General features: G+C 42.3%; 1 pseudogene; it reads left to right on the top strand.

Moving 5' to 3' along the window:
* Positions 1-2,703: 2,703 nt before the first annotated feature.
* Positions 2,704-8,996, top strand: LOC139371289 (alanine--tRNA ligase, cytoplasmic-like; annotated as a pseudogene).
* Positions 8,997-13,918: the final 4,922 nt, after the last annotated feature.

The raw sequence follows: 13,918 nt of genomic DNA, 5'->3' as shown, positions 1-13,918 counted from the left end.
TCAGAAAATAATTTGTAAAATTCTGATGTAATTCCATCAACACCTGGTGATTTATTGTTCTTTAGATGTTTGATAGACTCTATAATCTCTTCAACTTTGATGGGTTCATCACACTGTTTAGATTCTATATCACTGATAGAGTGAACATTATTCAGTGAGTTAAAAAACACATCTGTGGATTCCTGACAGTACGTAGAGCTATACAATTTTCTGTAAAAATTGCTGCAGTATTTAGCAATTAATTTTTGGTCATCTGTAATAACACCATCAATGTTTAACTTATGGATAGTGTTATTTTTAGAGTGAAATTTCTCAAGTCTAAAGAAATAGGATGAATTCTGTTCTCCCTCCTCAATCCATTTTTTCCGAGATCTAATAAAGGCTCCTGCTTTTAATTTATATATGTTATCCAGTTTATTTTGTAACTCAATTAGTTCCATCTTCTCCTCCCCCAAGAGGTCAGCTGGGGACCTCTGAGAAAGGGAAGTTATCTTAATGATCACCTTTTCCTCCTCGGCTCTTCTGGTCTTAGCAAGATTACTGCCATATTTTCTAAGATATTTAGACACCTCAAATTTAAAGAGCTCCCAGTTCTTGCAATAAGATTTTTCTTCACAAGCCTTTTCCCAAAAGTGTGAGAGCAGATCTTTAACCTCAAATGTAACTATATAATTATTTAATAATGAGCTAATTATCTTCCAGTAGGATGCTCTACCAAGGTTAGTATCGGGGGTAAATATTTTGATATCAATGTAAATAGCCCTATGGTCTGTGAGGGGAGTAGTACAAATATTTGTAGTAACACACTCACTATCAATACATTTGGATATAAGCCAAAAATCTATTCTGGATTGTCTGGAGCCTGTTTTGTTACTCCAAGCGAATGATCTTTCGGCCGGAAACCTCTCTCTCCAACCTCTATCAGTAAGATCAAACTTTTCCATAAAAAGTATTAAACCCAAATTCTGATTGGTTGGCCTACCTGGGGGCCATCTATCAGTTGAATTATCTATTGTAATGTTAAAGTCCCCTCCTATCAGTAATAACGAATTGGGAAATTTAGATAACCAATGAAGTATATGTCTCTCTATAGATTCAAGCAACTCATCATTCTCATGTTTGGTGTACCCGTAGAAGTTTACAGTAATGAGTGTAATGTCATTGTAACTGATCACAAGACAAATAAAGTGACCAAAGGGGTCACATTCCGAGTGTAGAATATTACCACCAAAGGTATTTTTCATTGTAGTGACACCAGCAGAGCGTTCAGATCCATGGGAAAGCCAAATATCGTTGCCCCACTGTGACCTCCAGAAGTTGGCATCAGCCAAAATTGAGTGAGACTCTTGAAAAAAGCAAAAATCTGTTCGAAATTGTTTAGCAAATAAAAATAAGGCCTTGCGCTTCACACTGTTTCGTAACCCCCTAGCATTAAGAGATAATATAGACAAAGACAAAACAACAAAGATTATATAAAAGTACAAACTGTAGTAGGATGAGTCAAAGACGTAGGAGCAGTGAACGTAAACGATAAGGAACCGAGATCTGCACCATTTAAGTCAATTTAAAGTGAAAATAGCTTATTCCATAACCTTTGAAATTCAACTCAACTGGAAATTATGTTCAAGACCAAACCATGGGTTCTTGTAGTAAGAGAGACTAAAAAACCCTCTTTAGTGTAATCAGGAACTATTCTGAGAAATAAAACAACAAATAATAATTTAAATAAAAGGATACCTACTATTTTAAGTACATATGAAAACTGATCATAAAATAATTGAATAACAAAATGTTTTACATATAAACGTTCTTAAGACCTTTTTTGGAAATAAGTATTAATAACTAAATAGAATAATAACCGTGTAAAGTCAGAGCAGACCTGTATGCCATTTAAAACAGTATCTTGGTTACTGTATACATAAAACATAAATTCAGCTTTCAATCTTCTTCGTAATTTTGTAAACAAAATAGGTCTTCTGGTCATACAAGAACAAACTAATGAATTTAAATTCCTGAGTATTCCTGTAAAATAGTCACTTGATGCTTGTTAGGTAAACCACATAAGGAAAATGAGAATACCATGGCTGAAACCATCAACCTGTTCCTTCTGGTGATATTTTAGGGAGGAACATGGATTTCTGAACCGTTGATGAAACCTCGTCCTCCGACGAAGTAAGCAGCCTTCCCCTCACTTCGTGCTATCTTGATCGTTGGCCACAACTTGTTCCTTCTTTCTATGTCTTCCGGGCTGAGATGCTCGGCGAAACGCATACCATGGCTTTGAAGGAAGTTCAATTGACTTCTCCACCGCAACTATGCGTAGAACGCGTCATCGGGTCGAACGTTCATCTAGCGCCAAACTGTGCATGTGCAGGTCCTCAAATCCAAGGCACTCCTTCGATACAAGGCTATTTTTGACAAAACTGAATACGTTTGTCACTCACGTGGTTGGAGTAATAAAAATGTTCAACTGCTTAGGACATTGGCTCGAATCTAGGTTGTGCCTTTAGTTTAGAGAAATTGAACAACTAAGGAAGAATTTTTCACTTCTCTTATTGACTTCTCAAATCCCGGCCTGGTCTCTTTTGAACAGTCGCAATTTTTTTAAATTTTTTTCATGGTGCACAAGACACCTGTCTGATTTACGCCTGTCTCAGTGGACTTATATATTACGGTGATGGCACTGTCTATCACTCTTAAGACATGATACTGAAATGGTATATGTGGTTTTTATGTAAAAAATAATGGTGCAACACTAATAAATAGAATATTTAGGGAGGCACGATATATAGGTGAACATATCAGAATCGGACGATATTAGCTATAACTGCCAACATTGGCATTGGCTCGATGTCTAGTTTAACGCCAATGTGCAAAACCAATGTCAAAGCTGACGTGCATACCTACAGTTGAAGACAGAAGTTTACATACACCTTAGCCAAATACATTTAAACTCAGTTTTTCACAATTCCTGACATTTAATCCTAGTAAAAAATCCCTGTTTTAGGTCAGTTAGAATCACCAATTTATTTTAAGAATGTGAAATGTCAGAATAATAGTAGAGAGAAGTATTTATTTCAGCTTTAATTTCTTTCATCACGTTCCCAGTGGGTCAGAAGTTTACATATGCTCAATTAGTAATTGCAAAAATCGCTGAAGTTGGAGACTTTTATCTCCCTCACCAACTTCAAACATCTGCTATCTGAGCAGCTAACCGATCGCTGCAGTAAATAGTCCACCCAATTTTACCTACCTCATCCCCATACTGTTTATATTTATTTACTTTTCTGCTCTTTTGCACACCAATATCTCTACCTGTACATGACCATCTGATCATTTATCACTCCAGTGTTAATCTGCAAAATTGTAATTATTCGCCTACCTCCTCATGCCTTTTGCACACAATGTATATAGACTCTCTTTTTTTCCCTACTGTGTTATTGACTTGTTAATGGTTTACTCCATGTGTAACTCTGTGTTGTCTGTTCACACTGCTATGCTTTATCTTGGCCAGGTCGCAGTTGCAAATGAGAACTTGTTCTCAACTAGCCTACCTGGTTAAATAAAGGTGAAATTAAAATAAAATAAACATATGCAGATGCCCACATAGTCACATACAAGCATTATGATGTCACTGAACCTGTTTCCCCCTCCTCACCAGGGAGTCTGAGACAGAGCTGAATCCCCTGCCTATGAGGTGTTGATACAGGCATGGGTCTGGAGCGTCTGGTCCAACTATGACACAGACCTGTTCATCCCCTACTTCCAGGCCATCCAGAAGGCAAGCACCACTGCCAGTCATTATTTATTGAATCGTGTGTTCTCTGCCCTCTGAATGACCTTGCTGACTGTACCACTGTGTTTGTTCCAAACAGGGCACAGGAGCCAGGGACTACACAGGAACGGTTGGTGCTGAGGACGTAAATGGCATTGACATGGCCTACTGTGTCCTGGCTGACCACGCCCACACCATCACCATCGCCCTCTCTGATGAGGGCAGGCCAGACAACACGGGGAGAGGGTGCCCTTTTAACTGTCTGGCTGTCTTTGATCTATGCTCGTCTGAACATCAGTCTGTTAATGTGGACATGTTAACCCTCTCCCGCTGTTTGTGTGCAGTTGTGTTGCTCTCACGAGAAGCTGGGTGCTCAGAGAGGCTTCTTTGCCACCTTAGTTGATGTGGTGGTAGAGTCCCTAGTATGAAATCTCATCCCACTCCTACTCTTCATGTTATTAACTATCTATATCTCTCTCTCCCTCTTAGTCATCCTCCCTTACCTGTCTTCCTCTGCTGTCCCCTCTCTCCAAGGTGATGACTTCCCTGAGCTGAAGAAGGACCATGACATGGTGAAGGATATAGTCAATGAGGAGGAGGAGCAGTTCCTCAAGACACTCAGCAGGGGGCGAAAGATCCTGGACAGAAAGATCCAGTCTGGGAGAGAGCAAGACCATCCCTGGTACTGAAGGGCCACATTAGAATATGGGATCAATTAGAAACATTTAAGTTTTCTCTCCCTGTGTAGGTGACACAGCCTGGTTGCTGTACAACACATAAGGTTTCCCCAGTGGATCTCACTGCCCTCTTCGCTGAGGAGAGGGGGATGAAGGTGGACGTTACAGAGGAGGATGTTGGAGAAATGGTGACCAGTAGAAAAGATAGAGCCTTGGATTGGCATGGGAGTTTATGTGAATATCTGCATTTGCCTGTCTTGAGTACTGATTTGCAGATGTACAAAGACAGGAATGCTTTCCTCTCTGTCAGCATTTCTCAGTCAGCATTGCACTATTAAGTGAGAAGTGCCTTGCTCTGCTGATTAGATAAATCAGTATTTACAGTACATTACAGATCCATCACATTGCAGTGGTAATTCATACTGAAAGGCTCCTTTCCATATAGGAGTGAAGGTCAAAATCACTTCAATAAAGCCATATGATACAGTGCCTTGCGAAAGTATTCGGCCCCCTTGAACTTTGCGACCTTTTGCCACATTTCAGGCTTCAAACATAAAGATATAAAACTGTATTTTTTTGTGAAGAATCAACAACAAGTGGGACACAATCATGAAGTGGAATGACATTTATTGGATATTTCAAACTTTTTTAACAAATCAATAACTGAAAAATTGGGCGTGCAAAATTATTCAGCCCTTTTACTTTCAGTGCAGCAAACTCTCTCCAGAAGTTCAGTGAGGATCTCTGAATGATCCAATGTTGACCTAAATGACTAATGATGATAAATACAATCCACCTGTGTGTAATCAAGTCTCCGTATAAATGCACCTGCACTGTGATAGTCTCAGAGGTCCGTTAAAAGCGCAGAGAGCATCATGAAGAACAAGGAACACACCAGGCAGGTCCGAGATACTGTTGTGAAGAAGTTTAAAGCCGGATTTGGAAACAAAAAGATTTCCCAAGCTTTAAACATCCCAAGGAGCACTGTGCAAGCGATAATATTGAAATGGAAGGAGTATCAGACCACTGCAAATCTACCAAGACCTGGCCGTCCCTCTAAACTTTCAGCTCATACAAGGAGAAGACTGATCAGAGATGCAGCCAAGAGGCCCATGATCACTCTGGATGAACTGCAGAGATCTACAGCTGAGGTGGGAGACTCTGTCCATAGGACAACAATCAGTCGTATATTGCACAAATCTGGCCTTTATGGAAGAGTGGCAAGAAGAAAGCCATTTCTTAAAGATATCCATAAAAAGTGTCGTTTAAAGTTTGCCACAAGCCACCTGGGAGACACACCAAACATGTGGAAGAAGGTGCTCTGGTCAGATGAAACCAAAATTGAACTTTTTGGCAACAATGCAAAACGTTATGTTTGGCGTAAAAGCAACACAGCTGAACACACCATCCCCACTGTCAAACATGGTGGTGGCAGCATCATGGTTTGGGCCTGCTTTTCTTCAGCAGGGACAGGGAAGATGGTTAAAATTGATGGGAAGATGGATGGAGCCAAATACAGGACCATTCTGGAAGAAAACCTGATGGAGTCTGCAAAAGACCTGAGACTGGGACGGAGATTTTTCTTCCAACAAGACAATGATCCAAAACATAAAGCAAAATCTACAATGGAATGGTTCAAAAATAAACATATCCAGGTGTTAGAATGGCCAAGTCAAAGTCCAGACCTGAATCCAATCGAGAATCTGTGGAAAGAACTGAAAACTGCTGTTCACAAATGCTCTCCATCCAACCTCACTGAGCTCGAGCTGTTTTGCAAGGAGGAATGGGAAAAAATGTCAGTCTCTCGATGTGCAAAACTGATAGAGACATACCCCAAGCGACTTACAGCTGTAATCGCAGCAAAAGGTGGTGCTACAAAGTATTAACTTAAGGGGGCTGAATAATTTTGCACACCCAATTTTTCAGTTTTTGATTTGTTAAAAAAGTTTGAAATATCCAATAAATGTCGTTCCACTTCATGATTGTGTCCCACTTGTTGTTGATTCTCCACAAAAAAATACAGTTTTATATCTTTATGTTTGAAGCCTGAAATGTGGCAAAAGGTCGCAAAGTTCAAGGGGGCCGAATACTTTCGCAAGGCACTGTATCAGTGCTAAACATGCAAGTTGGCTTTCTATCTAAAGAATGAGTATGATGTTTCAGCATAATGAATGACTGATCCAGCATTAGAGTAAAGTTAGTTGCAGTTTTTTTGCAATGGAAATAGATCTGAGATTGGGGATTTGGGCTAAGGCTTTCTCCTCCATGTCCCAGGGAAGGGCTCTGGGGAAGAGGACCACATCATGCTGGACATCTATGCCACCGAGGACGTATGCAATCAGGGCATCGCTGCTACTGACGACTCACCCAAGTACAGCTACAGTGCTGACGACTCACCCAAGTACAGCTACAGTGCTGACGACTCACCCAAGTACAGCTACAGTGCTGACAACAGCGGCAAATATGGACACAAACAAAATCAACTCAATTTCATTCACCAACTCAAAGATGGTTTGCTTGATATTTATTCAAATCAGTTTCTTGCTTGTGTCAGTGTTTTAATCTCTTTATATGTTTCTGTGGTTGTCCCACAGTTTGAGCAGGCTGTGGGGACAGTGCTGGCTCTGAGAAGGGAGCGTGCCTTCGTGGATGAGGTAACGACAGGGCAGGAGTGTGGGGTTCTGCTGGACCATACCTCCTTCTATGCTGAGCAGGGAGGACTGAGCTTTAACGGGGGCTACATGCTGAGGAAGGACGACTCTGGAGATGACGTAAGGACAGGACAATCTAACTATGGCCGTAATTGTGTAAAAAAGCATATCAAACCTTTGAAACAATGTAAGGTCAAGCCACAGTGAGGAGAGGTCCATATCACACCACATTTTACTCCCTTCCTCAGAGGATGGAGTTCACAGTGAAGAACACTCAGGTTCATGGTGGATACGTGCTGCTTGTAGGAACGGTTTGTGGCACTCTGGAGGTGGGCGACTGTGTCATCCTGCACGTGTACGAGGTATTACATCACTCAAAGGTACATTTTAGGACTCAGTTTTGAGATATTTTCTCAACTGACTTGGTATTGAAATAAATTCATTACATGTCTCTCTTTTGTCCACCCTTCACCGCCTCTCTCCCAGGCTGGTCATAGGCCCGTCATGAGTAACCACACTGCCACCCACATCCTGAACGTTACCCTGCGGGGGGTCCTGGGAGAGGCTGACCAGCGTGGCTCCCTGGTGGCTCCTGACCGCCTGCACTTTGACTTCACCGCCAAGGGTGCTCTGAGCACAGGAGCGGTGCGACGCACAGAGAAGATTGATTCATGATGAGTAGGGGTATGTTATTTTCTGTTTGATCAAGTTTGTATTTACACAGATCTATGGTTTCAGGTGTTATTGATCTCAGGCCTTTTGTCTATTGTTTAATTTTCGCATTCCTGGGCTGCTTTGCTTCTTCTTTGGCAAACAACACCATTGCGCCTTAACATTCCGCCTATCTCCCTATAACTGTTATACAATATGTCACCCCAAGGCGCCTGTCATTATTTTCTCCTCCTCACAGAATGCAATATTTTCAAGCACGTATTACCAAGTCACTGTGTTGTTGCAGTCTCTGGGCATAGCGGTGATCTCCCAGTGGGAGAAAGATGAGATGAGGGAGGCTTTGAAGGGACTGAAGAAGACCATGGATGACCTGGACTGTTCCAACAAGGCTGATGTCCAGAAGAGGATGAGAGAGCGCGGGGGGGCAGGTCTAGGCTAAGAGGGGTTGATAGAGGTTTTATGACTGTGTGAAGGGATTAGTACATGTCAGAAAATTGATTCCAGGGCCATTCTATAAGTATTATTTTTCATGGTTGAGCTGGTATTTCATTGCTATGTGCTCTCCTCCCCCAGGTTCTTGAAAAGACCAAGGAGATGATTGACAGCAGTCCTAACCAGCCGCTGGTAGTCATGGAGATGGAAAATGGAGTCTCTGCCAAGGTAACAATAGCATCCTTTCTAAGGCATCCCAAAAACTACAATACCACAACACAGCACAGAGATCCATCAATTATAATCAGGAGTGTAATTCTAACCTGGTGTTTGTCTGCATCTCTCTGTCCCAGGCTCTGAATGAGTCTCTGAAGCTGCTGAAGACCCAGTCCCCCCAGACTGCTGCTATGCTCTTCACAGTAGACAACGAAGCTGAAAATATCATCTGTTTATGCCAGGTTCCCTAGGTAAGCCATGCATCTAACCTACATGTGTATTTGCATCCATTCACACCATAATTCACAGATGAGTTCCTTATTTGTGCTTAATGCAATAACTTGCATATTTTGTTGGGACAGTATCTTATCTGTTCACTCTCTCCTCTACCAGGATGTTGCCAACCGAGGTCTGAAGGCCAGTGAGGGTGTGCAGGAGCTTAGCCCTCTGATGGATGGCAAGGGTTGTGGCAAGGATATATCTGCCCAAAGCACTGGCAGGAACACACACTGTATAGCAAAAACACCACAAATGGCCAACCAGTTTGCCTGCCTTAAACTGGGTGAAAACTAATATGGAGGAGACTGGGGTGTGGTGAAGGATTGTAGGGAAAACCCTTACCACCCCCACTGGAATGTTCCAGCTCTGTTCTCTGTGACTCTGGACATCCAGGCAGGAAATTGTAAAGGAACATTCACCCATCTAATGGTTAGAAAGGGAAGAAGATGCACGAGCCCTCTGTCTCTTTCTCTGAAAGGGAGATGCACCTGCTATTTAAGGAGGGTATCAAGGTTTGAGCCGATGCACAATTCTGGTGGATCCTTCAATGGTCTGTGTGCTCAAAGGAGGCTAATCACTTTGATTGGGTAACTGAATGATGATCGGTGTATGCGAGATGCTAACCCAACAGCCTCCTGATCTGTCCTCTAGTAGTCAAAGCCCAAAAACTATCCTCTTAAACCATCCCTTTTAAACTAATGATGGAAATACTCAATGGTAAACTGCTTCTGTTCATTGCCTGTTCCTCTCTATTCCAGTGGTCTCTCCATGTCATTGTGTTTGTGTCTCACTTCCCTGCCCTGACTGTGGGGAGATTGTAATGTAGATTGAGACCTACTACAGTAGCCATGAAAGGCAGAAGCAACCTTAGCATCTGTCAGTGCCGCTAGCTTTGTAACAGTCTTGTTGTCTCTTTCATATGTAGCGTCCAATAAATAATTGTCAATTAATTAAGTGGATGACATGACATTGTCAAATCTGTGAAATGCATTTTATTGCCACTTCCTAGGAATGCATTGTGATTGGTCTATGTCTGATGCATTCCATGTTGTGGAATGAAAACACTGGTAACGCTTGGTTTCTGTTGCATTCTTTCCACGAATACTAGTAGTTAGATCTCTCTTCTCCTGTAGTTTATGGGCAATGGTACTGTAAGATGACCTGTTTGACTGGTCAGTCAGATGCTAGGTAAAGATGTCAAGCTTTAGTACAGGGCAGATGTTGTCGCTGCTCCTACTACCCCACTTAAGAAAAGATCCAGAAAGCCACATTTGTTTCATTTTGTTTTTATTTTACAATAGCATATGATAAAAACAGTCCATCATATAGATCGAGTTTTAAGATAGAGATGGAGTACTGACTGACCCAATGATAGTCATAACACCAATGAGGATACTATTGGTAATAGTAGTAATACGATAGTAACACTATGTACACTGTTGTCGGTGAATACTGTTGTTGTGCACAAGAGAACTCTAATGAAGAGCTGGAGATGCAGACCACCAAAACAATGCAACAGAATAGATACAGTATGTGTCATAAGAAACCATGTAGGTAACGCTACAAACCAGAACCAATATACTCAAAATACATTAAAAAACAATCCATTATCCAACGATACACTCGGGGACAGCAGAGTGGAAAGGGATCTCACCTTTCACACAGTCAATTTCCCAGAAGGTACACTGCAATTGAACAACATAATAGGGGAAATACTGTGTCCTTACTATGTGAAAACAAAATGATGCAAGTTGAGCTAGGATGTGGCGTTAAGCATCAGTGGGCTAGCTTTATTGATACATTACATATGGGCCTTAAATACTGTTGAATAAACATTTATAGAGTTACAAAAGTGATAGGGAGTAATGGAATTAAAGATATAGAAGTCATTAGAACAATGTTAATTATGTTTGATACTCTTTGGTGAAGTATTGCACATTCTATTTCTGGCACGGACAGCACCACCCAGAAAAGTGGTGGGAATATTTAGAGACTTTCCATGTGAAACAGGGTGGAGTTGTGTTTTAAGCACTAGATACATCGCCATTGGCTGTCATCTTGAAACACGTTAGCTCACCGACAACGGCAAAACACAGATTGAGCACAGAAAATTCATTCAGCCATTGTCATATCACCCAAAACTAGTCACAGATAGAGTTCATGTCAAGGTAATGTGTTCTGTATAAAAAGTAACATAAAGAAAGCCTTTCTTCGTGGCTCCTAGAGAAAGGCAGAGTGAAACGTATGTGTGTGGGTCCAGAAGGCACAGCTCTCAGCCAAGCCGAGACCAGGGGGTGTGTATAATGTACGGTGTGTGTGTGGGTCCAGAAGGCACAGCTCTCAGCCAAGCCGAGACCAGGGGGTGTGTGTATAATGTACGTGTGTGTGTGGTCTAAATCAGGGAAAGAAGCCATTTGAATCCCTCAGAATGTGCATGTGTAAGAGACATGACTAACAAACAGTAAGATTTGAATAGCACATGACAACCAAAACTTAAGATAGCACTGTACTGTAGCTGAGGTTTATGGTGCACTACAGGAAAGGTACTGTATGTCCAACAATGGGAAAAGGCACGCAAGCATGGACGTGTGTGTTGTCACATGGCTGTAAATAATTGATATGTGTCTTTGTTATGAGGGCTCTTCCTGAAAATCAAACTAAGAGAATCACATTTCTTTCTTCAGCTCTCGCTCACACACACACGCATGCACAACAATGGCTGGGATGGTCATGGAATTTTGGATGACGGCTATTGGGCAGCCAAATGACCACGGTCAACCGGCCGACCCATCTTCAGTCAGCTAATCTTTCCACACATGCACACACATTTTTTGTAAAAAACGGTTATGAGGGTTATTTTAGTTTCATGATGGTCTCCAGCCATAACCGTCCGTTACACGGTTATATGGTAATTGTGTCAGTCCTCAGCACAACATACTTAAAGTAGGCGTGTATGTCAGGTAGAGACACTTACTTGAAACCAACTAAAATTCCACACAGAAATTAGACATAGTAATGGAGTCAGTTACACTGATCTGAGACCTTCCCAGATCAATGTCATGGTGTCAGATAAGAACAACATGACATCATCATAGGATTACACAACAGCACACATTCTAAACTGGTTGGAGCACTGGGGTGAGGGCCAGAATGTCACATTTGGCTAAGAACTACTGCAGCCAGGACTAATGTCTGAATTTTTTTTCAGAGTTCCTAAACTCTTACTAGCAGTCAGTTTAGTTATGTTAAGCCATATTACTCTCAGCTATCAAGTGGTCATCATTCGACTCAGAAGAGGCAGCCTTCAGTTTGTCCTATGCATGCATAATGTCTGGGCTTCAGAGTGATGCAGTATCCCTTAACAGGCAGAAGGAGGCAGCAGGCCATCTTAGTAAGGGCTCTTTTTACTCAGTCTTATTCTTAGTGGTATTATCTTGAATTTACCAAGAACATTGTGTGAACCCGTGTATGTGTGGGAGAGTGTGCGTGTACCCGTGTATGTGTGGGAGAGTGTGTGTGTACCCGTGTATGTGTGGGAGAGTGTGTGTGTACCCGTGTATGTGTGGGAGAGTGTGTGTGTACCCGTGTATGTGTGGGAGAGTGTGTGTGTACCCGTGTATGTGTGGGAGAGTGTGTGTGTACCCGTGTATGTGTGGGAGAGTGTGTGTGTGTACCCGTGTATGTGTGGGAGAGTGTGTGTGTACCCGTGTATGTGTGGGAGAGTGTGTGTGTACCCGTGTATGTGTGGGAGAGTGTGTGTGTACCCGTGTATGTGTGGGAGAGTGTCTGTGTACCTGTGTATGTGTGGGAGAGTGTGTGTGTACCCGTGTATGTGTGGGAGAGTGTGTGTGTACCCGTGTGTCTGTGGGAGAGTGTGTATGTACCCGTGTGTGTGTGGGAGAGTGTGTGTGTACCCGTGTGTGTGTGTACCCGTGTATGTGTGGGAGAGTGTGTGTACCCGTGTATGTGTGTACCCGTGTATGTGTGGGAGAGTGTGTGTGTACCCGTGTGTGTGTGGGAGAGTGTCTGTGTACCTGTGTATGTGTGGGAGAGTGTGTGTGTACCCGTGTATGTGTGGGAGAGTGTGTGTGTACCCGTGTGTCTGTGGGAGAGTGTGTATGTACCCGTGTGTGTGTGGGAGAGTGTGTGTGTACCCGTGTGTGTGTGTACCCGTGTATGTGTGGGAGAGTGTGTGTACCCGTGTATGTGTGTACCCGTGTATGTGTGGGAGAGTGTGTGTGTACCCGTGTATGTGTGGGAGAGTGTGTGTGTACCCGTGTGTGTGTGGGAGAGTGTGTATGTACCCGTGTATGTGTGGGAGAGTGTGTATGTACCCGTGTATGTGTGGGAGAGTGTGTGTGTACCTGTGTATGTGTGGGAGAGTATGTGTGAACCCGTGTATGTGTGGGAGAGTGTGTATGTACCTGTGTATGTGTGGGAGAGTGTGTATGTACCCGTGTATGTGTGGGAGAGTGTGTATGTACCCGTGTATGTGTGGGAGAGTGTGTGTGAACCCGTGTATGTGTGGGAGAGTGTGTATGTACCCGTGTTTGTGTGGGAGAGTGTGTATGTACCCGTGTTTGTGTGGGAGAGTGTGTATGTACCCGTGTATGTGTGGGAGAGTGTGTATGTGTGGGAGTGTGTGTATGTACCTTCAGAAAGTATTCACACCCCTGGACTTTTTCCACAGTTTGTTGTGTTACAGGCTGAATTTAAAATGTATTAAATTTTTATTTTTTGGTCACTGGCCTAAACACAATAAATACCCCAAAATATAAAAGTGGAATGACGTTTTCTGATATTTTTGGAAATGAATAAAACATTTAAAGCTGAAATGTTTTGAGTCAATAAGTATACAACCTCTTTGTTATGGCCAGCCTAAATAAGTTCAGAACTTAAAATGTGCTTAACAAGTCACATAAAACAGTAAGTTGCATGGACTCTGTGAGCAATAATACTGTTTAACATGATGTTTGAACGACTACCTCATCTCTGTACCCCACACATACAAGTATCTGTAAGGTACCTCAGTTGAGGAGTGAATTAAAAAAAAGATTCAACCATAAAGACCAGGGAGGTTTTCCAATGCCTCACAAAGAAGGGCACCGATTGGTAGATGGGTAAACAAGAAAAGAAAGAAAAGGCATTGAATATCCCTTTGTGGTGAACTTATTAATTACACTTTGGATGGTGTGTCAATACACCCAGTCACTACA

This window comes from Oncorhynchus clarkii, chromosome 1 (genome assembly GCF_045791955.1).
Source record: "Oncorhynchus clarkii lewisi isolate Uvic-CL-2024 chromosome 1, UVic_Ocla_1.0, whole genome shotgun sequence".
In the NCBI taxonomy this organism is placed as follows: domain Eukaryota; kingdom Metazoa; phylum Chordata; class Actinopteri; order Salmoniformes; family Salmonidae; genus Oncorhynchus; species Oncorhynchus clarkii.
The sequence above is the reverse complement of the archived record's forward strand: the minus strand, read 5'-3'. Positions and strand labels throughout refer to the sequence as shown.